This window comes from Athene noctua, chromosome 10 (assembly GCF_965140245.1).
Source record: "Athene noctua chromosome 10, bAthNoc1.hap1.1, whole genome shotgun sequence".
Lineage (NCBI taxonomy): Eukaryota > Metazoa > Chordata > Aves > Strigiformes > Strigidae > Athene > Athene noctua.
The window spans coordinates 10521099-10545249 of record NC_134046.1 but is presented as its reverse complement, the minus strand read 5'-3'; positions in this window follow the sequence as shown (position 1 = coordinate 10545249).

Below are 24151 nucleotides of genomic sequence, written 5' to 3'. Positions count from 1 at the left end.
AAAATAAATGTATTTGTTAAAACCACAGCCTGGTAACAAAAAATTCATACTATATGGTAAATTTATTATAATTAAAACCATAAATATTTGACTATGAAGAGTCTGTCCCTTTTTCTTCTGAAAAGCTTTAGTTCAAGACATTTTTTCCATGAAGTCTCCTAAAAATGTGAAATACTATTTTATATATTCTATTTATACTGTTATTAAATTTCTTGTAGTTGGAATTCTTTTGGAAAGACACATTTTTGGGGTTTGGTTCATCCATCCCTTGAGTATACAACTCCATTTGAGTACATGAAAAGAAGTATGTCATTTCTATTCCAGAATCAAGAAACTACTGAGGTCTTTTTTCCTCAGTTTTAAAAAACATGTTACCATTTCAGCTAGGTTAAAATATAAGTTTAGTGTAAAACTGAGAGTAGATCCCTCTGCCTGTAAATACACTGTGTGAACAACAGGAGGAGGAAAAGGATTTGTAAGCTAAAGGAAGAAGAAAAAACTTTATATAAATTAGCCAGGAATAAATTTAGTCTGAAATTAGATGAAGGTCTCTACCCATTATTGGAGTCCCCAGAGGACCAAAATTCTAATTAGTTTTAAAATGGTGCTCGATCACTTTATGGAAGGTATTACATGGCATGGATATCTCCTACAGCAGAGAACTGAACTCATGACCCATCAGATCCTTTTCACTCCTAGGTGTTTCTTCACATCAATGTGTGTGTACAACCAAAACCTGAGCCTTTTTCATGCTTTTAATACTTTAGGTCCATTTTAATGTCAAATTTCATGCTTTTAGGAGTTTAATATATTTTTTTAATGTTTTATACACTTTTATGTTAAATTGCTTGAAAGCACCAAAACCAAACAAAATCTAACACTCTGCTGCAGCCATTGATTCTACACATACTGTTATGGCCCCTTTATCTGAATGTTATTTAATGAGTGTCCCTGAAGGGATTAGCATGTCAATGTGTGTATATTGATTTCCTAATCCAGTCCATCAAAGCTGTTATGATCTGGCGACAGCACAAGAAACAGGAGTTCAAGGTTCTTCACACAGCTCTGACAGTATGTTCTCAAGCCTCTTGATGTGAGAATTAGCTCAGTCCTGAAGTCCAATTAATCTGATGAGACTGTCAACAAAGATGTCATTTCTAGTCACATTTTTGGGGATGTGGACACCTGTCTAAAATACAGAATGAGATCACCAGCTCATTAACATTTTCCAACAGATGGTTAAAAGCTGCATTTTATATCGTTTTGGACCGCTCCATATTTTATAGCCAGACCGCTAAGCTACTTGTGCTGTAGGACCGCACACCAAAGTTAGTTTTAGAAATCAAAATATCTGGCAGACATGTATTTAGACATTAGCATCAGGATGTTGCAGCAGAAATAGAAAGAGCTTGCAATCCCTTCCCAAACATCAAAATAAAAAAAAAAAAACAAAAAAAAAACCAACAAAACCCAAAACTAAACCAAAAAACAAAACCAGAACAATGGGGAGGGAAATTGATTAAACAAAGCCTTTTTCTGAGTAACTTAACATTTCATTCAGTATTCCTCTCCCCATGATACTCCAATATGGAATGTTTCAGTTACTCATGGTGCCATGACCCCATCCTCTCCTAAGGGCTACAGGACCTCCACCAGACACACTTCCATGACACACAGTCCTCCAGCTATTCCCTAATGCCAAAAATCCTGTAGGGACAGGACCCTCAGCATTATCTGTGCCAGAGTAAGAACCAGTGTGACAGTTCTGCTACAGATGAAGCACAAGCTGCTTTTCCTCAGTAGCAACACTAAGGTCTCAATCCTGTTACTACTGCGTTCAACAGCAAAACTATTTAACCTAACTGGAAGAAAATCAGATTCTAACAAGTTCCCAGCTAAGTACCACAAAAAGAGAACATGTAAATGCGCATCCTAGTTGGTATTATTGCAATAATATGCCATAGTGGAGTTTTACCAGCTAACATCTAGAGAAACTGCTGTTGAATGAACAGAATGCTTTTGAACACTTTCTAAGGAAACCCCTTTTTGTTCTTAACCACTATATATTCAAATAAATTCTTCTTATATCCTCTTCTTATTTTTTTTTGCTGCTCAGACGTGTCACAGCACAAATTGGCATGCTTCCTATTTTTGATATTGTCTAATTCCCTGGGTCATTAGTTATATAATCATAATCATTTTTCTGCTGGGCAGATTGGTGTTATCTATCTCATCTCCTTTTCTCATCTCACCTCTTTAGTAGTGTTAGAGTATAGATGGGAACATCCAAGTCCCTCAGGGCACCATCTGGTACTACCCTGTACAGAGAAGGCTAAATGAATGACATACTGTATGGTACTTCCTACTCATTAGTTACTGATTCCTTATGTTGCTGGGTTGGGGTTTTTTATTATTATTATTATTATTCATTCCATTACATATTCTTTAGTTATTTTGTTCATGTCCATCTCCTTCCCTTTATACTCATATCTAAAGACTTCACAGAGTGGGGAAAAGAGCTGATGGACAAGAAAGAAATGTGCTGGAAGGTGTAGTATATCAGGAGTAATATTGTGAAAAGAGGAACAAAGGAGATTGTACAGGATCAGTGTTTAAACTATATGCAGGAAACAACACAGAAAATAAAGGCATCACAAAGTAATGGGGAAGGAATATACATGTGTATATATATATACACACAGCCTATATGATTCACCTGCCCATGGATAAGTGATTACACTACACAGCCCGTTAACATGAACAGATGAATCTTTTATATGTAGATAATGCCAAGTCTAAAAGCAATTGCCTCCTTTCCCAGAAGAATTAAAATCCAGTCTGTACTGATGCAGAAACAATCAGAAGATGCCTCTGAAGTTTTGATTAACGTGTGTACCAGCCATCGTCTACCTGCTCCACGAGAAAACACTGCCTGCAGATAAAAGGAGCCCAACATTTGCATTTGTTACCATTTTATGTTCATCTCAGTAAAACAGATTGTTATTTTTTATTGTACTATGTAGCACCATAAATATAGATGGCCTTTTAAAGCCAAATATCACTTTGCTAAGTAATTGTCAATTAAATTTAGTATTAATTATTCTTAATAGCCCAATCTCATGTACTGTTTTCCATGTGTCCCGTTTTTGCATGGATCTGATGTCAAAGCAAATGAATTTTGGTTTGGAGGTTTACTCAAACCCCCTATTTAATGCAGTCACTGTATTGTCACCTGAATGCATAAATCTCTGAAATGAAGCAGCAAGGACAGGTTACAAAAACCCCAGCCAGCACAGACCAGCAGCATATTTGGCTCCTGTAAGTAAATATTAAAGCACAATCTCACAAAAAATGCAATAATTATAATAAATAATCAATTCAGGTTATGATTATGTTGACAGTCAAAGCCTTTGCTTTTAAGGTTTGGTGTTAGAAGACATGTTTTCCAATCCTTATTAAGTTAGAAAAAAATTCCAGAGACTCCATTTCTACCCAAATTTCCAGCCTTCAGGACAACCTGCCTGGAAAGATAGAGAAGCAATGCAGGTTGCACAGGGTGCCCGAAAGCCACGTGCCGTGGCCACCAGCACGGCAGGACCAGGAGCCAGGTTTAACCATGAATGGCTAGAGCAGCAAATCTCACCGAGTCTCGCTCCATCATTTCACGGGCAGATAAACGGTTCCTTTCCCTGTGCCCGCAGGGTGGGGGCCTCATCTGGCAGAGCTCCGCTGCTGGGAACAGAGGCTGCAAACCCCCTCTGAGAGCAAAGATAAATGAAGCCTCAGGTGTTTTCCCCCTTGATGTGGAATCTAGTAAAGCTTAGGGGTTATTTCTAATCGGTTAATTTTACCCTGGCCTCCAGGATGGATGTGCTGGCATGCCTTTATAGTATTTTCCACGCCTTACCAACAGTCACTATGTAGAGTCAGTTCTGCAGCAGACTTGAAGCTCTGCCTGAGCAGTTCAGTGTTCACAAATAGCTGGTGCCTCATTAGGCAAGAGCCAGCAAGAGTTGAAAAGGAAAAAACAAAGACCATAGCCTACCTCTGCTCCCAGTCTGGTCTCCAGTAAGATGGAAGTGGCTGCTGTGCTGGGTTTGTGCTGGGACAGGGTAGCTGCTCATCTTGGTCTTTAAAAGAACGCCTGCATTTTAAAATAAATTTGCTTATACGTTTTACAGTTTGCACTTGTTACGGCACAGAGAGACCTTGTGCACAAACAGGGGGGGCTCAAAGATGCCCACAATCAATCTGGCACCTTCTCAGTGAAACGAAAGGAAATGTTAAGCAATGTTACAGATCCATGAAATTCAAGGGAATAATGTCAGCTCCCTGAAATAGGGGTTGTATTTTCCATATCACGGTCTTGTATCAAATGGCAAAACAGAATGTAGGATAAAATTCATAACAAATAAATTTTAAAAGATCCTCAGTTCGGAAACTGTAACGCACATTCTTAAGATGCCTTACAGCCATTCATTCCTCCTTATATCCATTTGAATGTTCCCCCTTGGCCTTTTGTTTTCATTTTAGCTTTCTAAGCTTTGGTGACATTCCAGAAGCTTTTCCCCCCTCTCTGCTTCCCTTCCCTCCCAGTCCTACACTCTGCCTCTGCAAGACCCTTTCTCCTCTATTGATTACACTCTTTTTTTGCATGCATGCTGTTTCTAAATTCTGTTTTGCTTCTTAAACCTTTTAATTTTTTTCCCCCCCCCGGATTGATTCCCGTTTTTCATTAGGTCAGTCTCTTTTTTTTTTTCCTCCCCACCCTTAAAAAGAGCATTTTATTCTGGTCAAATCAAGGGCCTTGCCATGTTCTCATTTACAAATATCACTGCAGCATGGCTAAAATTCTGCTTCAGTTCTGAAAGCTGCACTGGCACAGAACAAAAGCGTTGCAGTGCCTTGCACACCACTGTGTTGTTTCCCTTCATTCCTCCTCCAGGCTTGTTTAATAGTAACAGCTTGCAATGACATTTTAGCAAAAGCCACGCTCTTTACAGCTCCTCCCCCTGCTTACAGCAGAAATTAATAGTAAGAGTCCTTTAAGAGAAACCAGGAAAGACTGGCAAGAGAAAAGGAGATAGACAGCCCTCATTGCTCTCTAGCCTTCTTTATTTCAGTCCATCCCAATACTTGAGATTTTTTTCCCCTCATCAGATAGTCAATTGTAATTTGTAACCCTGCAGTTCAGCACATTAACTTTAGCACGGTTCAGTGTGCACATGAAGGTATCTCTGTGTGGATCTAAGAAGGACCAGAGATAACATTTATATTACCAGGACTGAAGTGCTAAGTGCAGGTTTCTAGAGTAAGTGGTATAAGGCTGTATTCAGCAAAAGGTTACGCAAAGCAACCCATGATTTAATGGTAAGACATCACCAGCTAAACCCAGCTCGAGGCCTCCTTGCCAGACCCCTCCTCTCCCAGCAGCCTTCCTCATGGTCTCACGGGTGCCCTCCAAACCTCACAGCCACCTCCTGGGTGCAGCTGGGAGGAGACTCAGTAAGCCTAAAGAGGTCTTGGTGGCATCACCCATTTTGCTATTTGTATATATATTTGTATTTATCCACTTAGAAAAGAATATGCTAATAGCAAATTAAATGTTATATAATTAATAGACACTTTGAAGACTCACTGCAGAAGTTCAGTGCTTGCTTTCCCTCGGTTGCCTGCGGAGATGAGTCCAACAAGCAGACCCCCTGCCAACGGACAGACACAGGGAAGGTGGAGGAAAAGCTCATCTCCCGCCTGCGTGTAACGGCGAGGGGCAGCACAGCAACACCGCTGCGGTTCACCCGAGTCCACCGCACAAACACAAAAGGGAGCTTGGGCTGCTGAAGGCGACTGGCACCGGCTGTATAGAGATATCAGGAGCCATCAGGAAGTCCTTGACTAACGGCTGAGAGTCTCCTAGGCCTGCTCCAAGAGCGAATTCAAGCAGTGGAAAGCCTCCCACCGGCTGTCCTGGCATCAGGGTTAGACCCATAAAAACAAACACACACCCCCACACACACACAAAATGCCAGGAGGGTTACATAACATTGGCTCATTTCAAAGTGGATTTCAGCAGCGCCAGTACAGTTTTTGGGTGGGATCATCTCACTTTGCCTCAGCAATTACTCTGATTTTCCTTCTAAAAAACAAAAAGGGGACAGAATAATTGAATGGCTGATTCACTGATCAGTGGGGTGAAGGTTGGTCAAGCAAGGTTAGCAAAACACTGAAAGGATGGTTCGGCGGTGCTATAAAGAGGTAGTGTTCTGTGACAAGTGGAGCATCCCAAGCTGCCTCTGGCTTCTTACCACCCGAGCTGCTAGCGCAGCTGCCAGCCATGTTTATTCTCATCTACTATTTACACAATACAAAAAAAAAAAAAAAAAGAGGCTATTTGGTTTACACTGTTGGCGTAAACCTCTGTCATTCCTCTGAATTTCTTTACAAGTTCTTACAAGGTGGAGATTAGCAGAAAAGAAATAGTGAAATTAAACAGGCAGGCAACTTTCCCAAACACAAATGCAGAAATCAGAAGGAAGGAGGATTTTCTATCTCCAGCACAGGCAGGTCTTCCCCAGGGAAGGAGGGAGCTGCTGCCAGTTCTGCATTCCTCAGAAGATAAAAGTGATTCCCAGCAGGAAGAAAAAAAAAAAACAACAAACCCACACTATTTATTTGGGGGGGGGGTTAATATGAATTAGTATTTCTGGGCTAAAACTGGCTAGTCTACCGGTTCCAGTGCAAGGTTCTCAGCCTACAGAAGAAAAATATTAGAGGAATATTTCCAAATTCATACCCAAGCGGCCAGACAGCAACTGGTTTAGCTGCTCTTTCAGGAGACCTGGTGCAGGACACTGGAGGGAAGCAGTTCCTCACAGACACTCCAGAGGGTGTAGGGTGCATTTATTCAGTTCCTTATTTGGGTATATTTGCATAATCCTGAAACAGGAAGGTCACTCTTTGTGCAAGTTTAGGATCTCCCTGAAACTAACAGCCAAACAAAATTGTAAGTTCTGTGTAAAACCTGGAACTTCTGTCCTCCAAAAAGCCAAATCTGCTTTGATTTAACGGGCAACATTGCTCATACAGGAACTGTAAGGCTGTGGATAAAATAAGTTTCTGTTATGCATTTGAGTTAATGTTTTGATTGCTTTAGCTTATAGAATGGCACAACAATCAACAGTGGTTTAAATGACCATAATTAAATGCCATATGTATGAAAGGGCTGAAATGATTTATCAGCCAAAAGCCACTAAGTGCTTGATCATTTCATCATATCATTAATCTGTCTTTCAGAAGTGTGCTTGGCACATATATAGTTGATTATATGCATTTTAAGTGACCGGACATCACTATATATTCACAAGATTAGATCAATACTGGACATATTTCAGTTTATATATTCCATCAGATACTTAGTGAGGTTTTAAGACAACAATTTTCTTTTTAAGGCTACTTAATAAATACTTTAGTGCACATATAGTTCAGAGAATTACCAATGTGAAATAGAAAACACTTTATATTGCCAAGTTCTCTCAACATTTAGTGCTTTAAAATGTTAAGACAAACCTAGCTTGTCTCTTAATTTCTTCCCTGCTCTAATGAAGGTGCTTCCTGAACAGATTGGGTTGGATTGCTACTTCCTTGCTGCCTTACAGCATCTCCTTTGCCTTCCTTTTTCACTGGAATTTGTGCCATGGTGCATACAGATGACTGCTACACCCAAAGTATTTTTGATAAAAATACAGTACTAAAAGTATGCACATACACGTGGAGAATGTAAAAAAAAATCCTGAGTGTTAAGCACAAGAAAACTCATCCTCAAGAAACAGCAGCCTGTAATCTAAAATAAGAAGGAAAATAAGTATGAGTTCTCTTAGTTTTGACTTTTTCTGTAAAAACTGCCTTGTTGTACAGACTCTCTTGGAACATTTGTGCTTCCAAGAGTCTTTGACTTGTCAGCTCCTCAGCTAAGGCAAATATTGCAGAAAAGTTGGGCATGTAACAGATCTAGGACTTCCAATTCTCTTTTATCCTTTTAAATCCCATATGCCTGATGGCCATATAACAACTCAGATAGTGAGAAGCCAGCAGATGTTTGGGTACTTTATTAGAAGAAGCATTTCAGGGAGGAATCAAACCAAGTGGCTGAATTTCTTTCCATGAAATCACCTAATTACCTTTTCACTGTTGTGTCTCAGACAAGAAGTCCTCCCTCAGCCTGGGGTCTTTAATTTACCATTTCAGAGGACTAGAGTCCTAAATTTACAACCTCTGGCTGTGTAAAAAAGGCATTTATCTTTATTAGCACCTCCTCAAGTGTCCAGTTCAGTCTTTTGCTTGGAACAGCAAATAACTCCTGCTCAATGCACTGCCTGAGTCAGCCTGAGATTTCCCCTCACCACATAGCTCAAGCATGCCTGGTCTGCTCCCAAAGGCTTCACTTACTGGTCAGCTTGCCTGGATTTCTTTAAGATGTCTCTCTTTTTGTCTGGCAATGTTTCACCTTTCTTCATGACTTTCTGAGCAGCCCCACAGTAAACAGGAGTAATTCTCTGAACAGCTGCCTGGCCAGAGATACCTTCCTCTCCATTCTCCTTCAACAGATTTGCATCAGGAAAAAAACAGCCAAGAATAAATAGTCAGGATTAGATTGAGAAGGTTTTGGGGGTCAATTTAGAATGTCTTGGTTCATCTTCCTGTTATCGCTAGTAAGAAAACACACAGATCGTTCATAACATCTCTGAAGGCAGCACCTTCTCCTAATACCACATGCCTCACTCCCATTTGCAAGAAACTGCTCTAGTACAAGTAAATCAGACATCCCAACCTCACTTAAGTGCTTTGTAGCCCATTAACAAATGCAGCTGCATCCACAAAGAACATTTTAAGCAAGCAAATAGAAATACACAGGCATTAATAAAATAAAATGCGAATATCATAGTAAGGTTTGCCTATTTGCATACAATTTCATTATATATTTTTTAAATGCTCAGTTTCTTAAAAATCGTTGGCAGTCTTCAATGCCTGGTGAACACTGCCTTTTGACTCTTGGCAAAGAACATAAATTAATTACCTGTTTAGTATTCTGGGTTTGCTTTAGTAAAATGAGCAGCCAACTTTGCAGTGGGCCAAAATTCAAACAGAAACTCAATTCATGCAAAAGAGATCAGCCTTACTTTCCAGCCTTAAAACTTGGACAGGGACCACGCTGTCACAACGGTTTCTGTCAGCCAACGGGGTGATAGCTGTACAATGCAAAGCAAACATCCTTGCCGGCAGAAAAGGAGAGCATGTTTGCCGTGATACACTGTGCGTTGGAGTACGTTGAAACCTGTCTTACAACATCTACAAAGATTTCTTTTATTAAAGCACCCGGCTTCCTATTTTCTTCCTGAAATACATTATAAATGCCATGTGCCAAAGACCAGTTTACTGGCAGTTATATAATGGCCAGTATGGAAATGGAACTGTTTTGTGATAGAGCAGGAAAATCCTAGGAGAAAGCTTCAGGAGATCCTTACGTTATCACACTGGATCCAGGGAGTCTTCCTCATTCAGTGTAACACGCTCCCCCATCCCAGCCTAACTTTGATCTTAGAGAATGTTTTATAAATTTAAGGATTGCTAATTTCTTTAGCTGAAGGGAGTTCACTGTCCTACATACAAGACATAACACAAGGAATCTTTGCAATATTTTATAGTTTCAATTTCACATTGTTTCTAAAATACAACTCAAGTCTCCTGGTAGCCATAGAGACCCTGGGTCTGCGTGGAAATTACTGAACTTTTAACTAGTCATTAGCAAGTGCCAGAGAGAAGCCAGATGCAGGAGCCTGCCAGAAGCTCTGCTCTTCAGACTTAGCTCCTTGCTCAAACAGCTGAGGAAGAGAAAAGATATTAAGAAATAGATAAACCCAAAGATACTATCCCCAAAGGGACATGATGGCACTTAGCCACCACGTTGCCATGGAGATTTCACACTACCTCACTCCAGTGTTGTTTTGGAACAACAACATATCACGATAGATGCACAGCAGCATACGGTCACCATCCCCATGCTAACCATGGGCTCATGCTTTGAAACACAACTTCTGCAGCTCATTATTGATAAATACCTCACCATCACGTCATAGCATTACACAGCCTGTTTATTTTAATAGTATGGCATTAAAAAGTGCCACACTGATAGCATATCTCATCTTCCAATTTGTTAACTTGCCTAGCCTCAATGATGATATGGTATTTCAGACAAAAGCCTCAGAAAGCTTGTAGAAGTACCACCTTTTTCCCACCCCTTGACTTCTCCATGTTAACTAATATTGAGTAAACAATGTAATATTTGTACAGAGGTGACTTCTTTATGTTTTGAGTAAAGAATTGCTTTAGGCCTGGGCTAGACATGGACCTTTCTTTTCTCAGAGTGGACAACTGACACTCTATCTACAAGAAAAATCAGGTAATTTCTCTGTTTTGAAAGTAAAAATTGAAGTAAGAAAACAAACAAACAAATAAAAACAACAACCAACAACCCCCAAAAACCCAAAACAGAAATCAGTAGCATGTAAAAAGACAATTATGGGAGGAATTAGAAGATATGGATAGGTTGCTGGGGATAATTTTTTCACAGCATATTAGACAACTAAAAAAGGTGGAACAAAATTATTGGATTAAAACCCTATTACTGAAATAAGTAACTGAAAATATGTGAACATGCACTGTTTTCCACAAATGCTTGTTCTGATTCTTGTTTCAAAGTTAGAAATACTGGTGGGGTGGGGAGTAGGGCAATATAGAAAAAGAGATAGAAAAGCTGATTTGGAATCTCAAATAATTCATTTATGCTGTACTTAAAAATCACTTTTAATGGAAATAAAATGTAAAATACATAATACATTAGTTGCAGCATTTAATTAGCCATTTTAATTAACTTGAATAATGAAATAATCCAGTTCCTATTTAAATACAGCATTTTGCGTACTGAAATACATAACATAATTAAAGAGGAAGGCTGTTAGAATCTCAGAGCTGAAAAAATTAATCCTGAAACCTGCTTTTGTAGATGCTGAGGCTGTAATTCAAATGTATGGATTAGATTTGATTTCTATACAGGGAAATTACTAAGAATTTTCACATCATATCAGGATGCAAAAAAAAGAGAAATAGTTGTCGTCTTAATTTCTCTGATCTTTATTAGACGTTATTCTGAGCAGTTCATTGCTGTTATCACTGCAGTTACACTGGAATATGTTGCTGTGGCAATGCAGAATACAATATAACGAGAGGATTATAGCAATTGCAAACATTCCTTTAAATTACCCACCATCGCTCACCTGAAACTGCGAAAGTCTTGAAACCTGTATACCTAAAGTCAGGTTCCTAACATCTACATTCAGGTACCAAAGTCAAAACTATCCGATTACTGAAGGCATTAAGCACTTGCTGGTTGTATTTAAAGCAGCAGGATGGCTGGGTTTTCAGCAGCGGTTATTAAATCAGTCTCACACTGTTCATCTCTCAACAGTTGGACTAGGAAAGTCTACCTGTTGGGTATCTACCTTGTATGGGCAGAGACAGGCTGGCAGGGACCATCTCCATTAGCTCTCATGGCTGTGTCCAAAACTGTCAGATTGCATCATCAGGCACCCAGATAATACCTGATGTACCAAGTGCTGCGATCAAAGCTGTTAAGAGACCTCAACCAATAATTATGTCAGTGGAAGCCAAATGTGAAAATACATATCACTCCCTGGGTGAGATACCTAGGAAAGCTAAAGAAAGCTTCATTAGTGTATTATGGCATTAGTTTTCTATCTTGTTATTTTTAGCAGCTGCATCCCACATCAAAGAGACAGACACAAGATCCCTGAATCAGATTTTTCCATAAGGCATTTTCCCAAATCAAATTATTTGTCTTCCTCTATTGATTATTAGCTGTAGCAGGCTGGAAAACCAGCTTTTGACAAGGTGTAAGTGGAGAGAGTTGAGGGCTTGATGTATTACTGCATGCCACCGAAGAGGGAAATCATCTTCTTGAGATTTACAGAGCACAGGTGAAATGCAACAATCCAAATTTTAAGGGCTTCACATGCCAAACACGTACAACATCTGATATTGAGGGACACTAAGCGATGCAAGTTTGTGGACTAACCTTCAAATTATTTTTTTCTTTCTCCTTACTTCCCCACCTTCAACCTTACTGAACCGTTTCTCAGGAAAACCACAATTTTACAAATTAATCTCCCCCACCCATTGATTTATAAAGCAAACTACAACAGGCCCTCATGCAAGCTGTTATGTTATGATCCACTGGCCAATTCAAACATTTGGTTTTTATTTCTCATTGTGTTCAGTTAAAAATCATAGCAAAACTCAGTCATAGAGAAGTATTTTTAAAAGGATGAGATTTTCCTTGGCGGCTTCCAACCTGATTTCTTTACCTTTGTGTTTTCATCAGTTCTGTCCTTTGGTGCATGTGTTTGATGTTCTTCTATACAATACCTACAAAACCAGGAAAGAATGCCTTTGCTCTCAGAAATAATACAAAATGACCTAACACTTTGAATTATTATCTTTTTCCTGAACATTTGCCTGTTCTAGAAGAGAGCAAAAGGTGAACGTGACACATGCTCCATTAGTATAAAGCAACATCATTTGAATAAACTCATCACAGCACTGGCTGTAGCCACAGTGATTTTTGATCTGAAGAGGAACCACTGGTATATGCACTCTTGTCAAACAAGCGTTTTGGTTTGTGAACTTACACTTCCAACACCTTTTGTATATTCATCCACCTATGATGTCGCAGCTGTACAGAGAACATCAAAGTTGAAAGTTCTGTGGTTTTTAGGATGGTACCAGATGAAGCAACAGCATTTTAATAGATGTTTGAGACCTCAAACAATACTGCAGCCCTGCTCTGTATTTAGAATAATTTACAGCATTTAAGGACACAAAATATTCTATGTCATTAGCACAATTCAATATAAATGAGCTTCCATCTCTCCTTTGTTTCCTGAAAAGATAAACCACTTCTTTTTACTACAATTGATTTGAAAGTAAAAGGAACAGCATAGCAAGGAAAACAGTAATGCTCATTTCTGGGGTCAGAGTTTGCATACATATTTTTAGTACCTTGTGAAGATGAGACGGAGTATGTGTCTTTTTATAATACACTCAACTGAAGAATGTATTTCTCTTCAAACAGGCTTCCTGAGGAAAAAAAAATAATCTGTTTTGGCAGCAGCCAAATGCTGGACTTTTAGCAAAAGAAGAAAATGTCTGCATAAGTATGAAAAACGTTGGGTTTATGCCTTCAAGCTTCGCTTCAACATGTTGTGGCTCAACCAGCTATCACCATAAACATCCTAAGCCAAGTTCAGAGGCAGATGTAGAAGCTGTATCTAGCTTTTGGTCCTTGAGGCTTGAACAGCTGAGAATTTCACAACCCTATGGCTGCTAAGTACATTGCGTTTTCCAATGATAGCAGAGAGGGAAGGACTGCTTGGATCACACCTAATTGCTCAGGACTTCCTTTCTGAGGAGGATGACAAAGGATGCCAGGACAGTTGTCTCGCACCAGGAAAGCTTCCGGTGAAGAGAGAGGATTAATTTAAGCAACAGAGCTCACCACTAGGCTTACGGCACATGGAAACAGAAATAAGAGAAGCTCCAAACAGTTGGCTCAATTTCTTAGCCAGAAAACATATGCGGATTTAAGAAGAACCTGGAAGTATACTTGCTCTGGAATTTTGCTCAGTGTCAAGAGCTACGAGGACAGCTGGACTCAGGACAAGGCTGTGGCTCAACCTGCACTAAGTAATTTAGCTGTAAATAAACAAACAAAAAAACCTTGAAAAGGCAAAACTCAACAAGCTTAATTTATTCATCCAAACAATTTATTGATTAGTCTAGGCAAAGTACTGCCACAGTATTTCTGTTCTGGTAGCTGCTTCAACAGCGTGACGCTATGCTGTACTAGAAGTATCTCCATAGTGTCCCTTATTAATCTCCCCCAGATTTCCCAAGAGAGGCTGCCAGAGCTGGAGCTGCCCGGCACCAAAGCTCCCTACCCATCAGAAAATGTTACGGCAAGTTACGCACAAGTTCAGCCATACAACGAAAACCAAGCTTTTGTCCAGACAGCTTTGGTCCCATCTTTTTTGGGTTGAGGGGAAAATGAGCACACATATAGCTGGTGATTGCAAGTTAATTTTGCACTTATTATACAGACTGGTTTATACGTGACTGGTTTGTATCTGAAGGTGCAGGGCTGGTTCCTGAGCTGTTGTTTGGGAGCAGTCCTCCCTGGCACAGAGCTCAGCGGCCATGCCACCCTCCTGCCTGCTTCTTTTCTTGCCTTATCTTTCCTCCACACATTACTGATGCTAAAAGCAGACCAAAAAAATCCTCCTTTCTACCAGCACTTTTCTGCTCAGAGGATGTTCTGCTCAGAGTCGCTCCCTGCCCTCCTCAGCTGTAAGCATGTTTGGAAGGAGTCATCATGCAAGGATGACTCCAGAGCATCCCATCTCTCATCAGACATAAATAAATACCTGTTATTTGGAATTAAAACTTCTTTCACTCCCCAAAGTGCTGTGTTACAGCACTATTTATACACAACATTTATTTTACATTTCTATTGAGAATTATTTATCAGCAATAAATCCTGTTGTAATGCTTGAGAAACCTTTGTATTTATTACGTGTGTTGTCCTTTATTTTAAAGGCGAGAAACATTTAACGTCTCTGAAACGGGTGGCAAAAATAGCAAAACGCAATTGCTGAGTGCCCTCTAGTGATGCCAGGAGAGAATATCTCCGTCTGCGTTCTGGGCAGGAGTACTGAAGAACTGACGATCGATCACACGATTTTGATTTTAAAAATCCCCGTTTTTCCATAGATTTTACCTTCTCTGTGCATTTAATTCCTGTATTTACCGAGATTTTCGATTTATAGCATTTAGAACAAGCTCACTAAAGACGCTCCAGCAGCACGAATCGGCTTTCCCTCTATCTTTATTAGACTTGGGAAATCAAATATTACATTACATTTTACCTTTATTCTCCATTGTTTTACCAGTCCTGTCTTTCCCAAGCTAGACAAACAGATACTAAAACATTCCTATTACTATTTACTATTCTTTATATAGACTACAGCAGCATCCAGAGGTCCCATTGCACTAGACAAAAAGGAAACCCCCAACACACCTGCATGTTAAATTTAAAAAGAAGGAAAAGAGGTAAATTGAACAAATACCAAAAAATAGGATGGGAACTTGAAACATGAGTATGTTTCGTGAAAAAACAAAGTACTAGGTGTTGTCAGTACAGGAGTGAGGACTCTTGGTCGGGATTAACTGCACCCTTTGGCATTAATCCATGGATGGCTGCACCTGCAGCCAAGTCCTCTCCCAGCTCCTCCTGCCAGGCAGCAGCCCATACTGGGCTGACAGACTCCTCTTTAGGGTTATGATTTGGGTCAGGATTAGTAAAACTGCACATCCTTCATCCCTTCTGAGTACTTGCAATTGTACAGTTAATCAATATATTTCAAGTTACTCGCTCTTCCTAACAATGCTGCTTTCCTCTGTTAAGGAATTTTCCTCAGTCTTGAGGAATGTTCCTAAGTTTTCACTCTATTTTTGGCAGCCATGTATTTTTATACTAGCCTGGGTTTCAGGGTAAGGCTAGGGTTTGGGTTTGTTAGAGAGCTGTGAAAGCCAAGGATTGCAGATGCAGAAGGACGGGCAGCATTTTACATGTTCCAGGGAAGAGCCACAAGAGACGAAATTAGTAACTTTGGAGTAATCATTCCATCTTTCTGGTTACAAACATATTCCCAGAAGTATGGGACACTCAAGTCCATGGTGGGGGCACGCTGTGGTTGGAAGAGGAGCATTATGGTACTTGGCCATAATTAATCTCCAGAAGCTGAGCTGGGCCGGGCACAGGCACATTCCCAGCTACCACCCTTTTTCTTCCAGCATCACTGTGCCTCACCACTGCAATGAAACCCGAGTTAGGTCAGAACCAAGGCCTAAGAAAAGGTTAAGATTAGTTCTCAGGTCTGCATGCTCCAGAGAAGAACAGGGAACTACCAGAAGATTCCTGCTAGAATATCCCCATCTGTCGCACAGGTTCCAGAGGACTGTAATCTCAACAGCTCTGTCCATGTACCCTCAGGAGATTCCTCCTTTCTAGCCACTAGTTTATTTCTTATTATGGAACAGTCAGGCTAAAAGCAAAGAGGGAAACGAGAGGGAAGAGCTGCCATGCCCAAAGGGAGGTGAGTGCTTGCTTGCAGGACAGCCTGCCAGGTACGAACACTAACAGGGGAGGACGGGGGGCTCGTCACCACAGAGCCCCAGGAGATGAGGGACTGATGGCAAGTGATGTATGGCTGTTGCCTGTGAACCTTTCCATCAACAGCCTTCCCCAGCAAAAATGGTTTCCAATCTATTCCAACAGCAAAAAAAAATAATAGAAATGCTATTAAAAAACCCAAAACTTTTTCCATTCTGGTCCCTCTGTTTTCCGCAAACATTCTGCCCTACAATATACTGATACATTTATTGTAATCTCTTCTCTCTTTTAGTCTACAGTCTTTGAAACATAGTAGGATCAACCTAAAAGCTACATCATAAACCATCAGCTACAATCAGGATAAATTACAAGCATAAATTATCACTTTTCTGCTGTAAAAGCATAGTTCTGGCTCATAAATTCATAAAATAAGGTTATTCTTGTTCTATTCCCTTTATTCTGCTTCCTATGGGTTGTTTCCTGCCCAAAATGTCCATGATCTTACCCAGGCTTTTTATCAGGCCCAGTAATGCAGGCTCTCAGCCAAGTTTGAGATTACTTTTGACATACCAAGAAATCACTGGATTTTAAGACAGTTTATGAATCTGTGAACTGCATTAAAAAACAAACAATTCACAGAACACATGTCTTGAGGTATGAATAATTCAGATATCTTGCACTGCTTCAGAACTGTTTTTTTTCCCCCTCTGAAGTTCCAGAACATTTGTGTTGGCATTACAACATATACTATTTGTGAGAGAGATATGCTGACCTTGTGAGCATGATATAAAATGATTCATAAGGGGCTGATAAGGATTCATTAATTTATCTGCATTTTTTCCTGTTAACTTTGCTGTTATTTTGGGGAGGTGGAGGAGGGGATGTTTTCTTCTGATGGAGCATCATGTGAGCATCATATTCTATAATTATGGCTGCTGCATGCGAGTGATTTCAGTACCATTGACTTCAAGACTATAATTACCAGGTTTCTTTATGGATGAGTCAGTCATCTAACTGTATGATTTAATTTGATTGATCACCATGCTATAACATTTGCAAATCCAGCACTGTAGGACAGACATTTTCTTGTTATACACCCACAGATCTGAGTTATTTCTAGAGTACACATTTTTAAAAACTGCTGTAATGGCAATATTAGTATACATACATGTGAAGAACCTACAGAGGCTGCCAATGAAGTTGTTAGAGGGGGAAAAGGTAGAAACATGGTGACATTCTTGATTTTATTTCAATCCACTTTTTAGAGCAACGTGAATTTCCCCGTTTTCCTGAATCCACATAAACTTCAATAGTGCAAATAAAGGTGCAGAAAAACAGACTTTTCTCTCAAAAATTGTTATGCCACTTCACTCATTGAAATACCAAACTATTTCCTGCCCCTGGGATTGATGGGAGGCTCCACAGGATTTGCAGGGTTTGGCTGGCACCTAATTCACAACAAAGCAAACGATAAAGACAACATTTAGTTACCAGTCCCAGATAGTCTCTGCCTGCTCGAGACTGAGGAATATACGTTACGTGTTCCTTCTCTCTGGGATGATACCAGACTGTCGTCCCACCCACCCAGCCCCAAGAAATTTTTAACTGTCACTGCAGTAGCAACACTGCACTGCACACATCTGAGTCAGCACAAAGTGACAGCCTTGAAAAATAGCTAGCAAAAACGGATGGCAGGTCTAAACCATCATTTTAATAGAGGAATTGCTTTTGTAAATTTAAGGAGCTTGCTTTCCTAATGACAAGGAAACGCTTGAATGACTAATTTTTTTAAAAATTCATAAACATACATTTATAACCTCTTGCACTTTGTCACTAACCTTTCTATATATGAGATAGTTGTAACGATCTTTATTACAGTGTAATCTGCATTCCAAATAAGCTTATTTTCCTTTTGGTGCAATGCTGAAAAAAAAAAAAAAAGTAGTCTTTTAGTAACAAATAGTATTTCCTAGACTGAAAGGCATAGAAAGTGTGTGAATCTTTGAACAGCGTTTTTCACCCCTGCTCAGCAGAATTTGGATAGCTATATTTGTATATCAAAGAGTAACTTACAGATTTCCTTCAGACATTTTGTTTTCCTTAAACACGAAGCAGAGCTGTTAACAAGTCAAAAGGGTCTCTCATTTATTATCTTGACTATTTATTTAGGTTAACTGCAGGTACACATTATACCTTTTCTGCACTGTAATTGATTACTGCTTAATTCAGCTTGACCCTTACCCTTCTACCAAATATTCACTGTATTAAATGGAAGAGCAAGAAAGACTTAAAATATCTATTTCCTGGTTATCATACTGCTTTCCTATCTCTAGTGCTGGCCAAAGCTTTTCAAAATACCAACAACAGAATTTTGACCACAATAAAGAGTTACATCATCAGGGAGAAAGTTAATGAAGAATGAGGTAATGATGCTGTGAAAAATTTATGAAAAAGCATCATATTCATTTTCTGAACAGATGCTGGTCTGTTTTAGGTACATTAACACAGGTAAAGCTCCCAGTGAATACTATACTGGCTGGCAAACTTTACACAGTAATCACCCTGCCAAATATAAGCTGCAGCTAAATAATTCACTAGGTGTAAGGGCTGATTGGAAATTCAATCTGATAAAAAAAATATCCCACAAACCTTACAAAAGAAATGATGAGCTGTTAAAATGATTTTTTGAGAACTGCAGCACACTTGAAGTTACCTGTATTTTGCAAGTTTTTCTCAGGTATTCCATCAATAATGTGTGACTACATGATTGAGGACTACTTCCACAACCCAAGCTATCTCAGTGAGTGAAAATACTCGATGGGTTTTCTAATGCTAAATGGAATTCTAGATAGAGGGCAGACAACAATAGAATTGGTCTTTAAGAAGCAAAAGCCAGAGATGGGCTACAGACAAGAGATTTGCCAGTGGGTGTCTCACTTTAAACCCATTAAAGTTAATGGAAATACCCTCAATATTTAAATTGAACTTTAGATTTAAGTCTTAACATGACATACATGCACAAGAACTGACCGTCTGAGGATTTGCTTATAACTTACAAAAATATTTGTAAGATGAGTTCTTGGAAGTTCTAGAAAGGGAAGGTTGCTTTCTATGTCATGCTAATTTTCATTATCTCTACTATGCCCAGAGTAATCTCTCAAAGTGCATTTACTAATAAATAAGAAAAGTAACAAGAACAAAATATTAATTTTGTGGCTTTCTTCAACACGTCTCTCCGGGGTATAAATGAAGCTTAAATGGGCTCAAACAGGAACTGACAGGGAAATAAACAAAATGAAGCTTCCACACTTAGAGTATTCACTTGGAATTTTATAGAAGTACATACCTGAAACTTCTGTGTTAATGGATAGACTTATCTTCGGAAAACATATTTTTTAAGGTAAGTCTAAAAAATATATCCAAAATATCACAGCACATGAAGATGTTCAACCACTTGTCCAAAGCAATAAAGAGCCCTCTAGAAATTGAGAAAAATAAATTAAAAACTTTAGAATTGCAGGACTCTATTAGACCCAAGTTTCTTGCTTTATTCTCTGGTGACACTTCCATACCTAGAAGGTAAGATGCACGCCGTGGTTTATAAAAGTTACAGGAGTGTTTTTGTTTGTGGCAGTCACCGCATGGCTGGCACACGGCAGCTCTGACTGAGAACTGCAGGTGATGAACCTCATAGTTTATGAGTTCAGAGTTCAAACCGATTCAACTTCAGTGACAATATATTCTATTTGATACCTCTTTCAGATGGTGATTAACAAAAATAATAATAATTATGCAAGCATTAATCATTGCTAATTGTTTTAATCTTCAGGCGACCTCACCCAACTAGTAAAATCTCTGGTTCTTTTCCGCTCCCCTTGCTGCTTTCCTCCCTTTCCTGCTTTCAGTTCGGAAGCCTTCAAGCATATTGAAAATTTAGTGCCATCACATTGATTTCTAGAAAAGAAACATAGAATTACTGTGTTTGGCCTTTTTATTATGTTTCCTCAACTCAGTTGACATTTTGACAACCATTTCGATCAAGACCCTAAATACAGCACACTCTGAAAACAGATTTGCTCCTGTAGACCCACAAAGGCTGAAGAGGACCAGGAAAATCTCTGTTCGGATGGAGATGTGGGAAAAGAGGGTTGGAGAAGTATGAAGAGACCAGCTAAATTGCTATTCTCCATACCACAGAAACTAAAGCAGAAAATTATGTGTTCAAGCACCAGTGAGATCCTGACTTTAAGATGATGGTATGGTCTTTCCAATTACTGTGATTACAGAGAACTGGAGAGAAATTACCCTGTACAATTACAAGGCAGCTACTTGTGAAGGTAAAAATAACAAGATAGTAACAAGTTGTAAAGCTTAAGATACACTGATATTCTTCCCATCATTATTACATTCCTTACTATTTATACAAAGACAGATTTGATATAATTATTGAATGCACACATTTTACTGAGTAGATTTATATATAAAATATATATTTTATATATTATATATTTTATTATATATTATATATAAAAATAAAATATAATGGCTATATAGTAGTCAAAGTTAAACCTGTGAATAATGCACTGAATAGATTATTAAGAAGCAATAATCAGAGCTGATTTTATTCCATTTGAAATATTTCATTCCCATATTATAAAATTTAACTGGAATAGAATAAGACACTAATTCTTAAATGAATAACGTCTTTCTTTATATGTCACTGCTTAATACCTTATTGGAACATATGTTTTCTATGGTTGTTACTTGTAGCTCAGTAAGTTATTATTAAACCTTAAAGATAGTAGAGATCTGACTGAAATCTGATCTTCTATCTGGATATAGTGGATCTCAAAGAGAATAGCTCGGTTCTTCATATATCTCCTCTAATGAGTCCAGACAGCAAAAGCTGAATGAATATGACAGATATTAGTTCCCTACTGAGCTTTTAAAAATTAATATTTCACTGCTTTAAGCTCAACTGACCAAAAGTAACCTTCTTTCTAAGAAACTGCACTGAACAAGGAGATTTACCCTTACCTTAGAAGCTATAAACCAACATCTAAATTTACATAAATCATATAGGAGATAGGCATTTTCAATTCTACACTTCAAGACCATCATCACAAAATACATTAATATTTTAGCTGACTGATTGAGAGTTGGGATACATAAGAGTTGCACAGCCTCATCTGAGCATGAATAAACTGGCTTTAAAAAAAAAAAAATATCTACAAACAAAACAACAAAGAACTCCACAGAAACCTCACTGTCCTCATATTCCCACAAGGTAGAATTTATCTTCCTGTGTGACATGGCTCGTGATGACTTCTGCAAGGAATTAAGTGCCTGATGCCCTGGGTAGAGGGGAGGTGCAGTGCAGTAACAGCAGTTTTCCAGATACATCTTTAATAAAGGACTTCAGTAATGTAACAAGTATGTGGTTCAAAAACAGAGAGAACATAGCTCAATCAAAACTGTAAGTTGGATACAATCTTTAACTTCAAAGAGTCCTTGAAAGCAGCAGAGACCTGGCACCACCACCCTCCCTGAGCCTTCTCTGCCTCCAAGGGAAGTCCCTTCTACCCTGGGCCCTCCCTTGAGCTCTTAAACCACACTCATCCCACCAAGTTTTGCCACGAGGCTCTAACACATCAACCTTCTTCGCACCCTAACCTTTTTCGCTCACATGGGTTTGACATCTTAGTCAAGTGCTAACAATGGCTAACAGGTCCTTGAGGTTCACACAGAGCTTAAATTGACATGATTTTTTTCCCCTTATGAGAGCGCACGTCTATCCTAGATGGACCAAGATTAATATAGAAATTTTACTGGAAATAAACCTTTACAATCCCTTAGTAAGCATTTATTCTGGGGTTGTTTGGAAGGGAATCTAGCTAAAGAATTCCCATCATATCTCAACTAAATCCAAACAAGTATCAGAACAATATATAAATTATTAATAAGGTATTTAAGTGTTCATTGTTTTCTGGCCTGGAAGGATAGGTACATTGTCATGGTGCTTTCAGGAGCCATTTATACGTCCACAATACAATGCTGAGTATGTGATCAGAAAACTATGCTGTCCCTCTTGCATAACACATTTAACAGCTGAGGTGGATCTGAAGTGTGATAGAGATGAAAGTTAAAATTTAAATAGCTTGGCTGTATTAAAACAAATACAATTACTGGCTGTGTATAGCAGTGGCATCAGAGAAATTAAAAAGGTATATAAACAGTCTTGTTCTAGACATGCACAGTTATCTGATTGTAAAAATGGTGCTGTTCTCATGATCTTTAAAATAACTCTACAGAAAACACATCCACCTCTCAATAAAGGCTGCTGCTCAACTACAGAAGTGTTCTCCCTGCCTTAAGAAAGATGCCGTCTTCTTTTTCTACTTTTCACTGTGAGAGATAACATCCAAGAATGGCTTTCAGTCTAAGAAAGATTTTGTGTGATTCTAGAAGTCAGTCTAGTTTTCGCTGTTCAGGTCCACTAGAGAATTCATAAAGTAAGGGCCTACAAATTTAACACAAAGCAAAAATTCAACAAAATTAACTTTAAAACATTTTTCATCTAAACCAAGTTCTTAACATATATTCTCAACAAAAATTTGAAACCATTTGGATTCTACCTCTACATACCATAATAAAGACCAGAAAAATAGCATTGCTTGGATTTAATCAGCAACTTGTGATAAGAGCTGGAGGAAGGTATAGGAACAAATTCCTGGTCCTGGGAAAGATCCAAATTTGGGTAACATCACCCAACTGCACAATCGCAACATAATAAATCTTCCACTCTTAACTGCTTTACAAGCTGCAGATCAAAAGACAACAGTTCATCGCACAGACACACAAGAAGGGATTCATACCTCCCAAATTCCAGCCACAGTGATGCACAAGAGACAAGACACCCTCTGCTACCCACCTCCCCCAGTCTGCAGAAAAAGGGAGGGAGACTCCCCCAGGAACAATTCAAATTACAAATCTAAGACAGGTGCTCTGAGTTTCTCCTGGAAAAAAGCCCTCTCATTCCATCAATTATAAAGGATTATTTTCTATAATGACTCTTTGTGAGCTTTAGATATGACTGTAAAAGCAGCCTAAAAATAGGAGGTAAAGATACTCCCCCCATTATTTAAGCCTATTGCTTTGGCATTTCTCGGTGTAACAGATTAATAGAGAGAGAACTGTCAAACCAGTTTAACATCCAGTTGAAAACAATAGGGATTGAAGGATTAAGTAGCAAACAGACCCTTTAACAGCATATGGGATGAATCGTGGCAAGGAAAAGGGCTACTGCATTGATACCCAATGCAATCTGATTGAAATAAACTCAATTTCTAAACAGTAGAAGTTAGGCTTTTTCTGCTTCATCACTGGACACTGAGATTACCCAGCAGACAGGCATTGATAGGAAACCCTGAACAACAGGAATCTGGCACAGGAGATACTGATCCCATTTTGCCACAGCAGGGAAAGGAGGTGCCTGGGACCCAAGCACAGCTGTATCACATCCCTTTCCTCAGCTTCCCCCAGGCTCACCTTCCCCAGGCACAATGCAGGGGGTGAGCTCTTCCCAAATTCTCAACATGTCATTAAGCACTGCCAGCTGAAGCAAGGGCCACAATAATGTGGATTTTAAGGACAGTTCAGGGACTTTCAAAAATAAATTGCACCGTTTTTTTAATAACAAATTCAATTCTCATAGCAAAAGTTTCTTAAAAATGTCCTGAGTTTTAAGTGAATATATTTGTCCTATTTTTATGTACCCCTTTGGACCACAGGCAGTTCAAAACAGCCAGTTCAAAACAGTCAGTTCTGTTTTTAAATAGTATAGGAAGTGAG